This window comes from Octopus sinensis, linkage group LG1 (assembly GCF_006345805.1).
Source record: "Octopus sinensis linkage group LG1, ASM634580v1, whole genome shotgun sequence".
Lineage (NCBI taxonomy): Eukaryota > Metazoa > Mollusca > Cephalopoda > Octopoda > Octopodidae > Octopus > Octopus sinensis.
In genome coordinates this window covers 22,156,388-22,171,485 of record NC_042997.1, presented here as the reverse complement: position 1 = coordinate 22,171,485, position 15,098 = coordinate 22,156,388, and positions in this window count along the sequence as shown.

The window sequence follows — 15,098 nt, the reverse complement described above, 5'->3', positions numbered from 1 at the left end:
CGCGCACACAAATATACACATACAAACGCATAGATATGCATGTGTATGTGTGCGCGCGCGCGAGTTTGCTTGTAAAAGTTATATCGTGGAAATCATTTAGACATTATTTAACGACATGAAAACTATTATATTCATTTCTTTGTTCGTTTCGTAATTTTACAGTCTATTATGAAGCATCAAAACATTTCGTCGCACATCTGCGACCTGGTCTCTGACTATGACACACACCTGCGCGCACGTGTATATGTGTGTATCTGTATATGTGTGCGCCTGCGTGTGTGTATGTGCACGTGTGTATGCGTATATATGTGCATGTATGTATATATGTTTGTATGCTTTTGTATGTATGTAATATGTTTGGTCATATGTTTGAACACAAAGAGGAAATTTATTGGGCTGTCCGGAAAGTTCGTGCCGATTTATAGTAGCTTACCTAACGACTTTATTTTAGAACATGGTTGAATCCATAAAATAGAATTTGACTACACCTCCATTTAAAGCACGGTTTAAGCTATCTTTTCGATTATGTTCCTATAACCTGTGTTAATTCTGTAACCCTTTAAAATGGAAGATAACAAAGTTCATTTTCTCACTTGATGCTTTTCCTTTTGCGTAAAGGAAAATTCCTCACAAGCACCAAAGAAATATGTGCAGTTTACGGTGATGTTTCTTTATCCGAAAGAACTGTACGGAAGTGGTTTGCAAGGTTCCGAGCTGGAGATTGTAGCCTTATCGATAAAGAGCGATCAGGCAGACCATCCACTGCTGATGATGACCAAATCAAGTCATTAATTGAGAATAACCCATATTGCACAACCCAAGAATTGGCAGAAAGCCTCAACCTATCAAAATCCGTCGTTCATGAACATCTGGTAAAGCTTGGGTACACAAATCGCTACGATGTTTGGGTACCACATAAGTTGAGTGAGAAGAACCTTTTGAATCGCGTGATTCGCTTTATAGACGGAATGAAAACGCGCCTTTTTTAAAGCAAATTGTGACAGGTGATGAGAAATGGATTATCTACCGAAATGTTCAGAGAAAGCGATCCTGGTGTAAGCGACATGAGTCACGCTTAGCTACCCCAAAAGCGGATCTTCACCCAAAAAAGTCTTGCTTTGTGTCTGGTGGGTTGGAAAGGAATTCTGTACTGTGAGCTTCTTCTAAGTAACCAGACAATTAATTCTGAGAAATACTGCACACAACTGAAAAATACCGCTCACAAGTTAAAAGCAGCAATTCAAGAGAAACGTCTAGAATTGACCAACAGGAAGGGTGTTGTTTTCCAACATGATAATGCAAGACTACACGTTTCTTTGGGAAACTGACAAAAATTGCTGCAGATCGACTGGGATGTGTTACCCCACCCTCCACATTCACCAGATATTGCTCCTTCGGATTTCCACTTATTCAGGTCTCTGCAGAATAGTCTTAATGGTAAAAATTTCAATTCCTTGGATGACGTAAAAAGATACCTTGATGAATTCTTTGCCATGAAATCACCTCAATTCTGGGAAGAGAGTATTTTCAAGTTAAAGGAAAGAGGGAGACACATTGTGCAACAAAATGGTTCATATTTAGTTGATTAAAAATGTAATGGCAAGTATTTATTGACCTTTTCTTTCCTTTAAAAATCGACACGAACTTTCCGGACAATCCAAATGTATTTTTCTCAATATTTTTTTAAATATAAAAATTAAAACTGATTACCTATTAAATATTTGTTAGTTATAAAGTTAATCTATTATAATATATGAATTATGAAATACTATTTCATCTTCTATTTGATATTTATGAGACTGCAAGGGACATCAACATTTCATAAATTTATCAATCTATCATTTGAAAAAGTGAGCTTAAATTGATTCTTCCCGTTGAATTTATAATTTTCCTGGCCGTTAGTCAGTTATGTATCACCTCAGATAAAAATATCTATTAGTGCTACCTGGACAGTTTCCATCACACAGGTGAATACAAATCATCTAACAGATCAGGCGAACATCGTATCACAAACCTTCAAACTGAATGTATGATTCATCGTCTTAGCGTTACATCATCGTTTACATTTAGCAGTACTGTGCAAGCACAGTAACTAGCAACAGTAAAATTCTCCGCTAAGACATTAAGACGTTTATTGTAGAAATATTTCAATCTAGTTGCCAGACGCCCAGCAATAAAATAAAAAGCTACCATGGACAAACATGCAAGATCATCTGCGATTTTGCAGAGATGTTAAAAATAGGACGAAGGAACCAAGTTTGCAGTGTCAATTGAGTGTCAGGCGGTATACCTTAAGCTATCCGTTCTGGGTTCAAATTTTACAAAGTTAGTTATATCACACACACACACACACACACACACACACACACGGAAGCAAGCAACCTAAACACATAATGCAAGGGATTCCATACAATGCTCTATGTACTCTCTAAATTTTTTATGATTTATCACAGGCAGCAGGTCTTAAACATACTGCGACACTAATATGGAACAAGATTAAATTGGAGTATCTCGTGTAAAGAAATACAGAAAGAAAAGCAGTAAGGGTGGATGAAAACTTTGATTTAGGTCTATCGTAGCGCCAACATGACGAGTCCTGCCATGCATTTCTCTCTTTATAAGTATCTTCGGCAGTCCATGAGGCAGCGATCGGCACAGCAGGTCATAGTGATACTGTCGACAGTAATTTAAACTGATTAAATTTTATTGCAAACAAGGTGCAGTGGAAAGTGAATTTCATATATGGCAGTGCAGTGACAACTCTAGTCATATTTCGGTATTATTAGACCTCATCATCAATACAATAGCGTCCCCCCACTATTATATCCAAGACGACATCATTCAGATTAGTTGTCGCCGCAGTTGTTCACCGTTTAGATAACAAAAGTACTATCTATGTTGGATTATTGTTTACAAATCTGGTGTAATATAGACACCACTCACATACACAATCAGGACTGACCACTGATGAATTTTTCCAGTATCTCTTCTACTTTTTCTCTGGAAACAAACTGTCACCCTCAATGCTCTTTCGACACACCTGTTTAGTAAGTGAGACACAAAATTCCATATTAAAACTTTTATTCAATACCATCCCTAGTTTAAATTCCCTAACCTCGTTTTCCTCCAATACTAACCCGTTAAATTTCGAACTAAACATCAAGGGTATTTCAGTGGTCTTTCTCTTCGAAAACATTGGCAGTGTGGACAGGAGAAACTTGCATGTAGGGGCAACTGCTCGTCTCCCACAAAAACAATTGCTCAGTCCTGTAAATGCAAAAATATGGTCGGCCCTGATCGACGGGAGCTTTTATCTATTATAGAAGTTCTAAAACTGACAAGGTCCTCACCAAAATATTAGTGAAATTATCGCCTCTTTTTAATGAGAAAACAAAACAGATTTTGCCATCATGTAATTCTTCTTTCTTTGCCTTTGTATTTGATAAATTAAATATTGCAAACCATCTTAATTGTATTTAAACATGACAATTTTCTTGCCTCCTTTTCAGTTCTCAGGCACCCAGCATCCAGGACCCCCAAAAAGAAACACTGCACTTTAGGATAAGTACAGTTTGATCTGTTGCGGGTCATGTAACTCTCTTTTCCTCAGACTAATATATCTTAAGAAAAGAAATAATTTTCAAATCAGCCTATTTTTTCCTGCTTTTAATCAATACAAACCGATAGCAATATACTTTGCATTCAGTATAAATTCTTGTAATAAAATATCTTGATATTATTTTTTTAATGACAAATTCAATACTCAAAACACGATGATTCTTAAATAGAAATTTACCCTAATTTGTATTGACTACAGTGAGATTTGTACTTGTAAGCAAACAATTTCGTATAAAGGTCAGGTCTGTATCGTAAAAAAAACATTTTGGTGAGGCGCTAGAGTACATTTGTTTTAAAAGTGTGATGTTTAATCGATATGCTGCCGAAATACCCTAACTGGGTACATTATTGATATTTATAATAAGAATCCTGGCGTGAGGAAATGAGAATCAACCGAGAATAAAAGCCAATTCGAAAATTCGACTTATGTCATTCTTTACGAAGCATGTACTTTTTCATAAGTGCTTCTTTTACTCGGGAAAGAGAATGTATAAATCAATGGAGCGATGAACAGAAAAATGTAGTCATGACTTTTCCACGAGAACTAGCGGCGTATAATAAAGTGAATTAACTTTAATTGAGAATTAGAGTCAGCTTGCAAACTCAGTTCAGTAGATAGGGAGCACATCACTCTTTGCTTGGAATTTGTTTTTTCAAATAGAGAAATATATTTCTGGTTTGAATACCAAATAATACATGGTATCTGGCATAGGAACCTAAATGTGTGAATGAAATCGTACGATCTGTTTTCCTGACAATCGAAAACGTATTTAAAAATAATAATAAAATAATAAATAAATGCGCCCTTTTAAAGCCTAGCCAAGTTCATGGGCCCGGCTTCCCGGTTTCTATGGCGTATGTGTTCCCCAGCTGGATGGGGCGCCAGTCCATCGCAGCGTTACTCATTTTTGCCAGCTGAGTGGACTGGAGCAACGTGAAATGAAGTGTTTTGTTCAAGAACACAACGCGTCGCCCGGTCCAGGAATCGAAGCCACAATCTTACGATCATGGTGTTGACATCCTAACCACTAAGTCACGTGCCTTCACAATAATAATAATAATAATAATAATTTACCACAAACGCATAAGGCTACAAATTAAGGAAAGGTTGGGGTGGGGTGGGGAAATCGAATTTCTCAGACACAAAATTATTTTTACTATAGGCACAAGGCCTGAAATTTGGGGGAACGGGCTAATCAGTTACATCGACCTCAGTGCTCACCTAGTGCTTATTTCATCAACATTTACAAAAGGATAAAAGGCAAAGACAGCCTCGGAGGAATTCGAACACAGAATATAAAGTTGGACGAAACGTCGTTAAGTTATTTGTCCCGCGTACTAACGATTCTGCAAGCTTGCCACTCAGACTCGACCAAAATAAAATGTCATCCATCTCTATTACAGTATTCAGCACTCTTTTCTTTTTTGACAGTTAACAATAAACGTGTGTGTGTGTATGTATGTATGTATGCATGCATGTATGTATGTGAAAAACATAGAATATATAAAGAGGAAGGGAAAAACTTTTTAAAGCACAAATAATACATGTAATAAATAAATAACTAAATAAATAAAACATGGTTATAGAAATAGCGAACTATAACCGAAGATGAACCGACAATTATATTGTGTTGTATTATAGTTTATATGGTGAATTGATCCTGGAAATACTGGTCTGCCGATAAATCATTGAAGTTAAGTAGAATCGAAATTGATTGTTTCTGAGAAGCGTGACAGTTAAGGAAACTCATTTAAGCATTAACCAAGTTCTATAAATCTTTTAACTAGATTGAGCTAAATTTTGCGAGATCAGAACAATCTTAAAAAAACAAAACAAACATACACACACACACAAAAAAAAACGTAAAGCTTGTCTAGCTAAAACGTTCCAGAAACGGTTTCATAATTTCCTCCATATTGATCTTATTCCGAAGCATACCGACTCAAATTTAGAAGAAGTGAGAGGAAACAAGATTTTGTGACGACGTACACGTCTTTCTCAAATGTATTTACTCGAGGAGAAATAGTTATGTAATTGAAATATGGTCGTGCGTATTTAACTATTATATGATGTTATATTCAATACTAACAACAATTTACAACACTAGCTTCATACACACTTCAGCATTAGTTTTCATCTTTCCGGAGTTAATAAAATATAATACCTGTCAATATTGAGGGTTGATTTCAATCGAATATTTCCTACCCAAATTTATGATTTTGTCTCAGTATTAGAGCTTTTATATAAAGACCGCTTTCGGTCATGAATGACCATGGGATTGCACTTAGAAATTTCCCCTCCGAGGTACAATTCCGGGCAAGATTGTTTATGGAAGACCAACAGTCACCCATGCATACCAGTTTCCCCTCTCCACGTCACTGATATTATCCAAGAGAGAGGCAAATGCCAATACCACTTGGCACCAGTGACGTCGCAACTTATGTCTACAGTTGAGAGAACTGGAGCAACTTGAAATAAAGTGTTTTGCTCAAGAACACAACATACAGCCCGGTCTGGGAAGAATCGAACTCACTACCTCATGATTGTGAGCCCGACGCTCTAACAACCGAGCTATGTACCTTCACATGTTTAGCGTTTCCTTCTCGAGTCATTCCGACTCATAAGGGCTGGTTTCCCGGTTTCCATAGCATGTGATATCCCCACCTGGACAGGACGCCAGTCCATTGCAGGATTACTCACTTTTGATAGCTGAGTAGACTGGAGTGACGTGAAATAAAGTGTTATGATTAAGAAAACAAAGAAGATCAACATTTTTAGGGAGTAAAGCGGTAAGCTGCCACAGAATCGTTAGTACACCGTGCAAAATGCTTAGCGGTATTTCGTCTGCCGCTACGTTCTGAGTTCAAATTTCGCCGAGGTCGACTTTGTCTTTCATCCTTTCGGAGTCGATTAAATAAGTACCAGTTACGCACTGGGGTCGATATAATCGACTGAATCCGTTTGTCTGTCCTTGTTTGTCCTCTCTGTGTTTAGCCCCTTGTGGGTAGCAAAGAAATAGGTATTTCGTCCGTCTTTACGTTCTGGGTTCAAATACTGCTGGGGTCAACTTTGCTTTTCATCCTTTCGACGTCGATAAAATAAGTACTAATCTAGCACTGGGAGTCGATGTAACCGACTTACTCACTTCCCCGAAATTGCTGGCCTTGTGCCAAGATTGAAAACCAATATTTTTAGGAAGTACCCAGTCAGTTACATAGATAATCGTTTTTGGCAGATATTTATTTTATCGACTCCGCAAGAAGTCGAACTCTTTGAGATTTAAGCTCAGAATAGAAAAGTATGTAACTATACATCTTGAGAGATTCCCCAACATCTGACGTCTTACTATTCCAGCTGCATATAAATTTGTTGCGATATGAGAAATTCATAAAGCCAGAATTAAACTCACAGTAAGTCAAGGATAAACTGCAATCACACCCGTTTCATTTTACTGAGTTCGCTTTTGCATTGGGTAGAAAAAAAGTATGAACGTTTTAATATCCTATGTACCTTTCTTAAAAATTCAAGACTACTCTCTTGCCAATTCTTTTCCTGAGTTCAGCTCTTACTGCATTTTATCCTTTTGTAGTCGATAAAATATCAATCAAGTATTGTTTTCGATTTAATCGACCATATTCTCCGTTTCCCCACCTCAAAATGCGTGGTATTGTGCCAAAATTGGAAATCAATATTAATCCGTTACAGAGTGGTGGGGTGGTCAGAGGCAACAAAATTTCAGAATAATTAGAATAATTGCACTAATTTGAGTCATCGGCCGAGTCGATTAAAAAGTCATTTTGTATTGTTTCACTAGGGGTATATAAAATAACAGTAATACATCTTTCGGCAACAACTTTCATTTACAAAAAATAGATCTTAATCCAATGTTAAAAAAAAAAAAAATCAATATCGATCTGTGATTCAGTTCTGATTCGCTACATGCCTTTAACGAAACCGTAATTACGCGAGCAAATTGACAACTGAAATACCTGTTAAGAGACCAAAAGTTGGTGACTTGAACCTGGTATAAAAAGACTTCAATCTAACTCTTGTGCCTGTTGCTTCTCCATGATCTAAAATCGATTTAGTTTTATCACCTTGCCATCTCGGGTTAGTCCTGAGCCGTGTTCCACACCACGACAACAACCAAACTACTCTCCTCCTCCTCACCTCCTCCACCACCACTTCACCTCCTCCACCTCCACTTCCCCTCCTCCGCCTCCTCCTCACCTCCTCCACTCCCACCTCACCTCCTCCGCCTCCTCCTCAACTCCTCCACTCCCACCTCACCTCCTCCACCTCCACTTCCCCTCCTCCACCACCACTTCAACCCCCTCCCCTCCTCCCCCTCCTTCCATCATCCTCCCATCTTCATCCTCCCCTCCCATCCCCTCCTCATCCTCCACCCCCTCCTCCTCCTCCTCCACCCCCTTCCTACAGTTGGTGTTGCTGCTCTAAATAAATACTTTGAGTAATTTGAAAGCTTCCAGCTACCACCTAGGGGTAATTTGAAATTGATTTCATCCTACCTGCAGGTTATACGAACACAATTTCAAGTTACCGAGGAAGAGCGTAAAGTGAAATACGTGGGGGATGGGTGGGGATTTAATATGAAATCACTATGCTTCCGCTATACTGTCTCCATTGTAAAGACATTTAATTCTCAAATAAAAGCTCATCGTATATATATGTATATATATATATATATATATATATATATATATATATATATATATATGGGTTGTAAGCCTTATTTTACATATATATGTGTGTGTATGGCAACTATACCCGTGTGTCCTCCCAACCGTATGGTATTAGTTTGTTTACGTCCTCGTAACTTAGCTGTTCGGGAAAAGGGACCTGTAAAATAAAGCTTGCAACCCACCCCCATCAATCCAGTGACTGAAACAAGTAAAAGAACGTAAGTGATTCGTCAGATCGTAGTTCTCATTCCAAATCTTCCTGTGGCTACAGCTTGGTGAGGGACAGATTCCGTTATGGTGATTTCTCCAAGATTTACTCAACATCAATACTTCTCAAAATATATATTTAAAACTGAGATCTCTTTTCTTTTACCTCACACTTTTTCAACATCGCCTTCCTGCGACACAACGCCTCCGTTTTTATTGCACGTACACGTTATATTAATCCTGAGTAATTTTCTTCCGGTTACGAATTTGAAACGGGTGACTACTTACCACAGTACTACACAACCATAAGCGAATGCTATAAGTACAGGCGGTGTTATATATTCGGCTTTGTTCAATTGAATTCTTTTATTCTATTACTTGTTTCAGTCATTTGACTGCAAGGGTTTTAGTCGAAAAAAGTGACCGCAGGAATTATTCTTTGTAAGCCTAGTACACAGTGATCTCATATCAAGATAAACAGCGCATGACCTTGCAGGTGGAACCCAGTTAAAATTTTCTTCAGGTCGTGTAGCCCATCCTGTTCAAAAGGTCCCTGAATAAGGTTTGTTTAAGGATGATGAACGAAACACCCATGTTTCCAAAGGTGAATTATCCAACCACCAAAGAATTCCTCTCAGTACATGGCTATGATGTTCCCTCACTACTTCTGCTCGTGATAAGAGATGCACAAATCATCAGCCACTAAGGTCAAACAAATGACAAGCAAATCTGTGGTATTGAGCAGAATATTTGCTGTAGCTCATCTTTTATACCAAGGCAAAACAATGTACATGATAACACTTCCAGTCACTTAAGATCAGAAGCCATGAGAGCCACTGCCTGGTACTGCATCAGGGCAGTACCGAGCAGTGGCTTATCATACTAATGCATTTAAATTTTTAAAAAAGTTAATATTAAAAACAAAAGGCAAAGATTTTAAAAAAAGAACTGTACAGGTTCATCTTTCGTCCCTATCACCCAATCTGTCTCTGGGACGGTACTGCCCACTTAGAGAAACGCTATTTAATATTTGGTGATTTCAATCCTTCTGTATGGGTATGAAAATTGAACTTTTACAGCTAACATGAGAAAGAATCTAGGGATTTTGAGCATAAATGCTTCAGATGGCTGTTACACATCTCGTACATTGAATATAAAAGGAACAGATTTGTCTGGCAGGAAGTCAACGCTTTCAGACAGATAAAAAGACGGAAGCTTTTCTGGTAACGTCTCGTATCCCACTAAAACTCCCTGTCCCAAACCATTCAGAACAGAGTAGAGGGAGGGCGAAAGATGGGCAGTCAAAGAAAGTCCTTGAATAATAAACATTAAGGACTGGTCAACTCAAAACATCTCGATCCTGATGAACATGACAGAGAAGAGAGACTAGTGGCGACATCTGACTGCAAAAGCGTATAGACTGTTAACCCAACAACTTGATGATGATAGTACATTTTAAGCCTTTAGTGGTATTAATGTGACCCAATAAATTGCTCGTAATGCAATAGTATGGAATAGCAAGGTGATGAATTGATAAATCGTTAGTCGGACAAAGTACTTCGCACTGTATTTTGTTGTAGTCTTTTACATTCTGAGTTCAAATTCATACGAGATCAACCTTACCTTTCAATATCAATAAAATAAAGTTTCAGGCAAATATTGTAACTATTTAATTGACTACACCATCTCTCGAAATGTATGGACAATGTTTAAAATGTATGACAATGTTTAAAATTAACATTAACGATCAGCAGAAGTGGCAGAGAGTCGGCCAAATTGTTGACATCTATTCACATCTATCCACCTGCAGGGCTACGTCCTTTTCAGATGTGACAGAGGAAAAAGGCGAGGTGGAGGTGTTGCTGTGTATGTTAAGTCTGAGCACAAACCGTCCAGCGGTATTCTACCCAATAATGCTCAACCTACAACAAAATTCGATGCCGTCTATTGCAAGCTGAGCCTATCCGAGTTTTGCCTGCCCGTGTTGGCTGTCTACAGGCCGCCTCTTGCCGACCCCCAGGACGATGCTCATTTACTCGAAGCGATAAGATTCGTTTCAGCTTCGCATGACTGTTTGGTACTAGGAGACTTCAACGCTCCCACGATCGATTGGCCCGCATCAATTTGTACAACATCTTCCCGGTTCGGCCAGGCCCTTCTTGACGTGGCTGAAGATTGTTTTCTATCGCAACATGTTGAATATCCGACAAGGCATCGGTCTGGGCAGCAGCCATCTATGCTAGATCTGGTATTCTCCCGCTATCCAAGATCAGTGTCAGACGTATCTGTGTGCGCCCCTCTTGCCAAGAGTGATCATGCGGTCCTGAAGTTCGTCATGCACACAACTTTTCCTACGCCCACGACTACTTCGTTGCCACGTAGAGTCTTCTCTGCAATTAATCTTGAAATTCTAACCGAGGCTTCCGCGCTTCTGGACTGGCGATCCCTGATGACGTTGTCCTCAGTTGACGAACTATGGTCATCCCTCAAAGCATATGTAATCTGTTTGACTGACCAGGCAGTTCCCGTTGGGCTTCCCAAGAGGAAGAAACACAAGCCCTGGGTGACGAAGAAGGTTAAACGAGAACGTCGACTCAGAGATATTGCTTGGGCTGAATTCAAAAATCTGGATTCGACTGCAGCTTTTGAGGTGTACAAAACTCAACGAGACCGAGCCGTGAAAATTGAAAAGAAAGAACGCTTCAGTTATGAATACAAAATCGCGGCAAATGCCAGTAGCAATCCAAAAAGCTTCTTTGCCCATGTCCAGCGGAATTCCCGCTTAAACAACCAGATTGCAACGTTGGTAGACTCAACAGGCGTATCGATTGAGGACCCTTATCAACAGAGTCAATTATTTGCCGAGGCCTTTTCAACTATTTTCAAACAAGATGATGGTCGTGAACCCCCTCCATTTGATAGATCGGTACCTCCAATGCTTCGATTGGTCATCACGCGGGACGAAGTCAAACGTGTTATTCAAGGCTTCGATGTCAACAAGGGTCACGGCCCTGACGGCATACACCCACGGGTTATCAAAGCGTTGGCTCCAGTCATCTGCGAGCCCTTAACACGACTATTCAATATGTCATTGGCGACGGGTGTTATACCTGCAGACTGGAGAACAGCGATAATCTGCCCAATTTTCAAGAAAGGGAGCCGCGAGGACCCGCTTAACTACCGACCGGTTTCCCTTACATCAATAATCAGCAAGATGTTCGAAACCATCCTTAAGAAAAGTATGATGCTCCACCTCCTAAACACAGCCTCTATCTCTGATTCCCAACACGGCTTCGTGCCGAAGAGATCATGCTTGACCAACTTACTAGTAATGGAAGAATTGGTGACGCACATCCTCGATGATAGTGATGCTGTTGACATCGTTTTATTGGACTTTGCCAAAGCTTTTGACTCGGTAAACCACCGCCTATTACTTGTCAAGCTTCAAGCATATAGTTTCCATCCGGATATTGTACGATGGGTTGGTGCCTTCCTCTCAGATCGCTCCTTCCAAGTCCAAGTTAATGGTTCGCGGCCGACGTCTCCAGTGCGAGCAGTGGCGTGCCTCAAGGTTCAGTGCTTGGGCCCTTGTTGTTCTTAGTCTTCATAAATGACTTGCCCGACGACCTCACGCAACACACCCTTCTATTTGCCGACGATATCAAACTGGTCGCTCCTCGCGGTAATATAGAGGATCTTCGTCGATGCCTCCACCAAATTTGGAAGTGGTCTAACGATTGCGACCTGTGTCTGAACGTGTCAAAGTGCTGTCATCTGCCTGTCGGCTCTACTCCTGCAACTCAACTTGATTTCGAGCCGGGTCGTCTGCTGCTGGAGAGGACCGATCAGGTAAAGGACCTGGGTATCTTGATGGATTCCTCCTTTTCGCCTTCGGCCCAGTGCGTCCATGCTGCCAACAAAGCACGCGGAATTCTGTTCTTGATTCGACGGTCATTCGGAATGCTCACAGCAGCCATATTCCTACCACTCTATGTCACGCTGGTGAGACCCATATTGGAGTATGGGATTCAAGCCTCTTCTCCTTATCTCCTCAAAGACATACAGCATCTCGAAAGAGTCCAGAAGCTGGCTACCCGCATGGTTCATGGTCTCAAAAATTTGTCCTACGAAGAAAGGCTGAGGACGCTCGACCTTTATTCTCTTGAAAAACGCCGCCACCGTGGTGATCTCATTCTCGCCCACAGTGTAACCTCTCGAAAGAGCTGTTCTTCACTCCTGCTCCAGAGCGTCGGCTGCGGGGTCATTCCGAAAAGCTCTACCTGCGACGATTTCATCTCAATCGAAGGAGAGGAGCTTTCTCCGTCCGGGTTGTGGATCCGTGGAACAAGCTGCCAGACGAGATGGTGAAGATGCCGACGACCGCTTTGTTCAAAGCCTCCCTGGACCTCAAGTGGCCTGAACTCTTTACATGAACACCACCCTGTACTTAACTCCATGTCCCCCTACATAGCCTTGCTATTTGCTTTTGAGCCAAATTAACTAACTAACTAACTAACTAACTAACATTGCTTTACATGTTGAGTTCAAATTCTACTGCAGTCAACTTCTTTTGCAGCTGTGATTAACAAGAGACCGCAAGTGGAACCCTTACGCAGCCAAAGACTAACTCAGCTCTCGCTGCCGCACTCAGACGAAGCGTACAGGGGCGAAACGCTTGTAACCCTGAGATACCTACTAATGATACAGAAAGATTTCCAACACTGCAATGGATTCAGAAGGAATAACTTACAATATCACTGACTTGCTCCTGCAGTTGATGCGTGTGGCAAAGCATCTCCGATGTAAAATATTTACCTGGTTCCATTTAGTCAGATGTTCTCATTCCCAACCTAATTTGTGACCTATACCTACAGTAGAAACAGATGTAGAATTTTATTTTACACTAGCAGTATCGCCTGGCGTTGGTCGGGTTTGTTTCGGCCCTTTAGAATTGGAATTTTTGAAAAGTAAAAAATTCGCATTATGTAGCTTGTTATTCTCTTTAAGTGAACATTCTTCTTGATGAAATACACCGAAACATGGCGACACAGCAAGTCAAAAATCGTAAAAAATAGGGACTTTCATAGAAAAAAAGCACCTTTTTGATGTAAATAATTTTTGATGTTAACATGGTCCGATTTGAATATTTTCTTCTACGGAAGGAAGAGCAAGCCTTCTTCTATCATACTTTTAATTTTGGTCAACTTGCGCCGCAGGGTCTCGGAGGAGATAGTGTTAGTTGAAGGCTACCAAACCTGCCATACAAAGACACCTTCAGCTTTATATATATAGAGATTTGAAAAAGTTAATGTACTACCATATAGTACATATAAAAAAAATATATAAAGAAATATGAAACAAGCTTCTTGACAAGAATTTATTTGAATTACAAATTTTTTTCTTTTTTGTTTAGAACCTGTGTTGCTACACCTTAATTAATTTAATTTAGTATTCAAATAATGTCTACTAAAACTGCTATCAATCTGCCAAGAATTTTATCACCATAAACAATGATAAATTAATTTCATTACATACACCTCTCTCTCTTTCTCTCTCTCTCTCTGTTCAAATACTTACGCAGGCGCATTTGGGTTTATAAAGAAGAGAAAAATTATTCACTGCATGCAGTAGAGTTAATTTATTTGATCGAAGCTGATGATTCACTCATTACTACTCTAAGATTTTTGCTTGTGCTTTTTCATTCAAGCAGGTACACACACACACACACACACACACACACACACACACACACACACACACACACACACACACACTCACACACACACATACACACACACCCAGACAGACACACACACACACATACACACGCACAAATATGCGCACACACACGCGCGCACACACACGCACACACACGCACGCACGCACGCACGCAAACGCGCACACACACACGCATGTACACATGTACACACATATACATAAATATGTGTGTGTGTGTGTGTGTGTGTGTGCGTGTGTATTATGTGCGAGCAAGATACCTCTGGTTTCCTGGATAAACTGAGAACAATCCTCTGCAATATAGCTTCGGATTATGAGGTGTTTTGGGTCTTTCAACACCATACCCCGAATGAGTCCGGGGAACAAAAGACATCAACCCATAGATCCAACTCTCTTAATCTAAAGCCCCATTATATCTTTCATTGCAGCTTCGTTTGTAATCTGAATGACCCTTTTTCGTTGCCACTTCAATAATAAAGCTTGATAGGCTGAAGACTTTTCATAATGGTTGTCTTGCAAACTCTCTACAGACACCTTTATAGTTTCATAATGTGCTTTCGAGCCTCTGTTCTAGCACTTCACCAATTCTTTGTATTTCGCACGTTTCCTGTCAATGATTTCTTCAAAACACCCATCCTTACTGTATGTTCCAGCAGAATCTGCTGTCTTATCGCTTGAGAGGTGATTATATCTGGTCAGGATGTTATTACTACTATGTAATATGAAAACTTCAGAAATCTCCTAGACTAACACACAGCTTCCAGTCATAGTGTCTTCTTGCTTTAGCGATTAATTGGCTTAGCAGGACATCGTAGACAACTTGCACAAAGGAT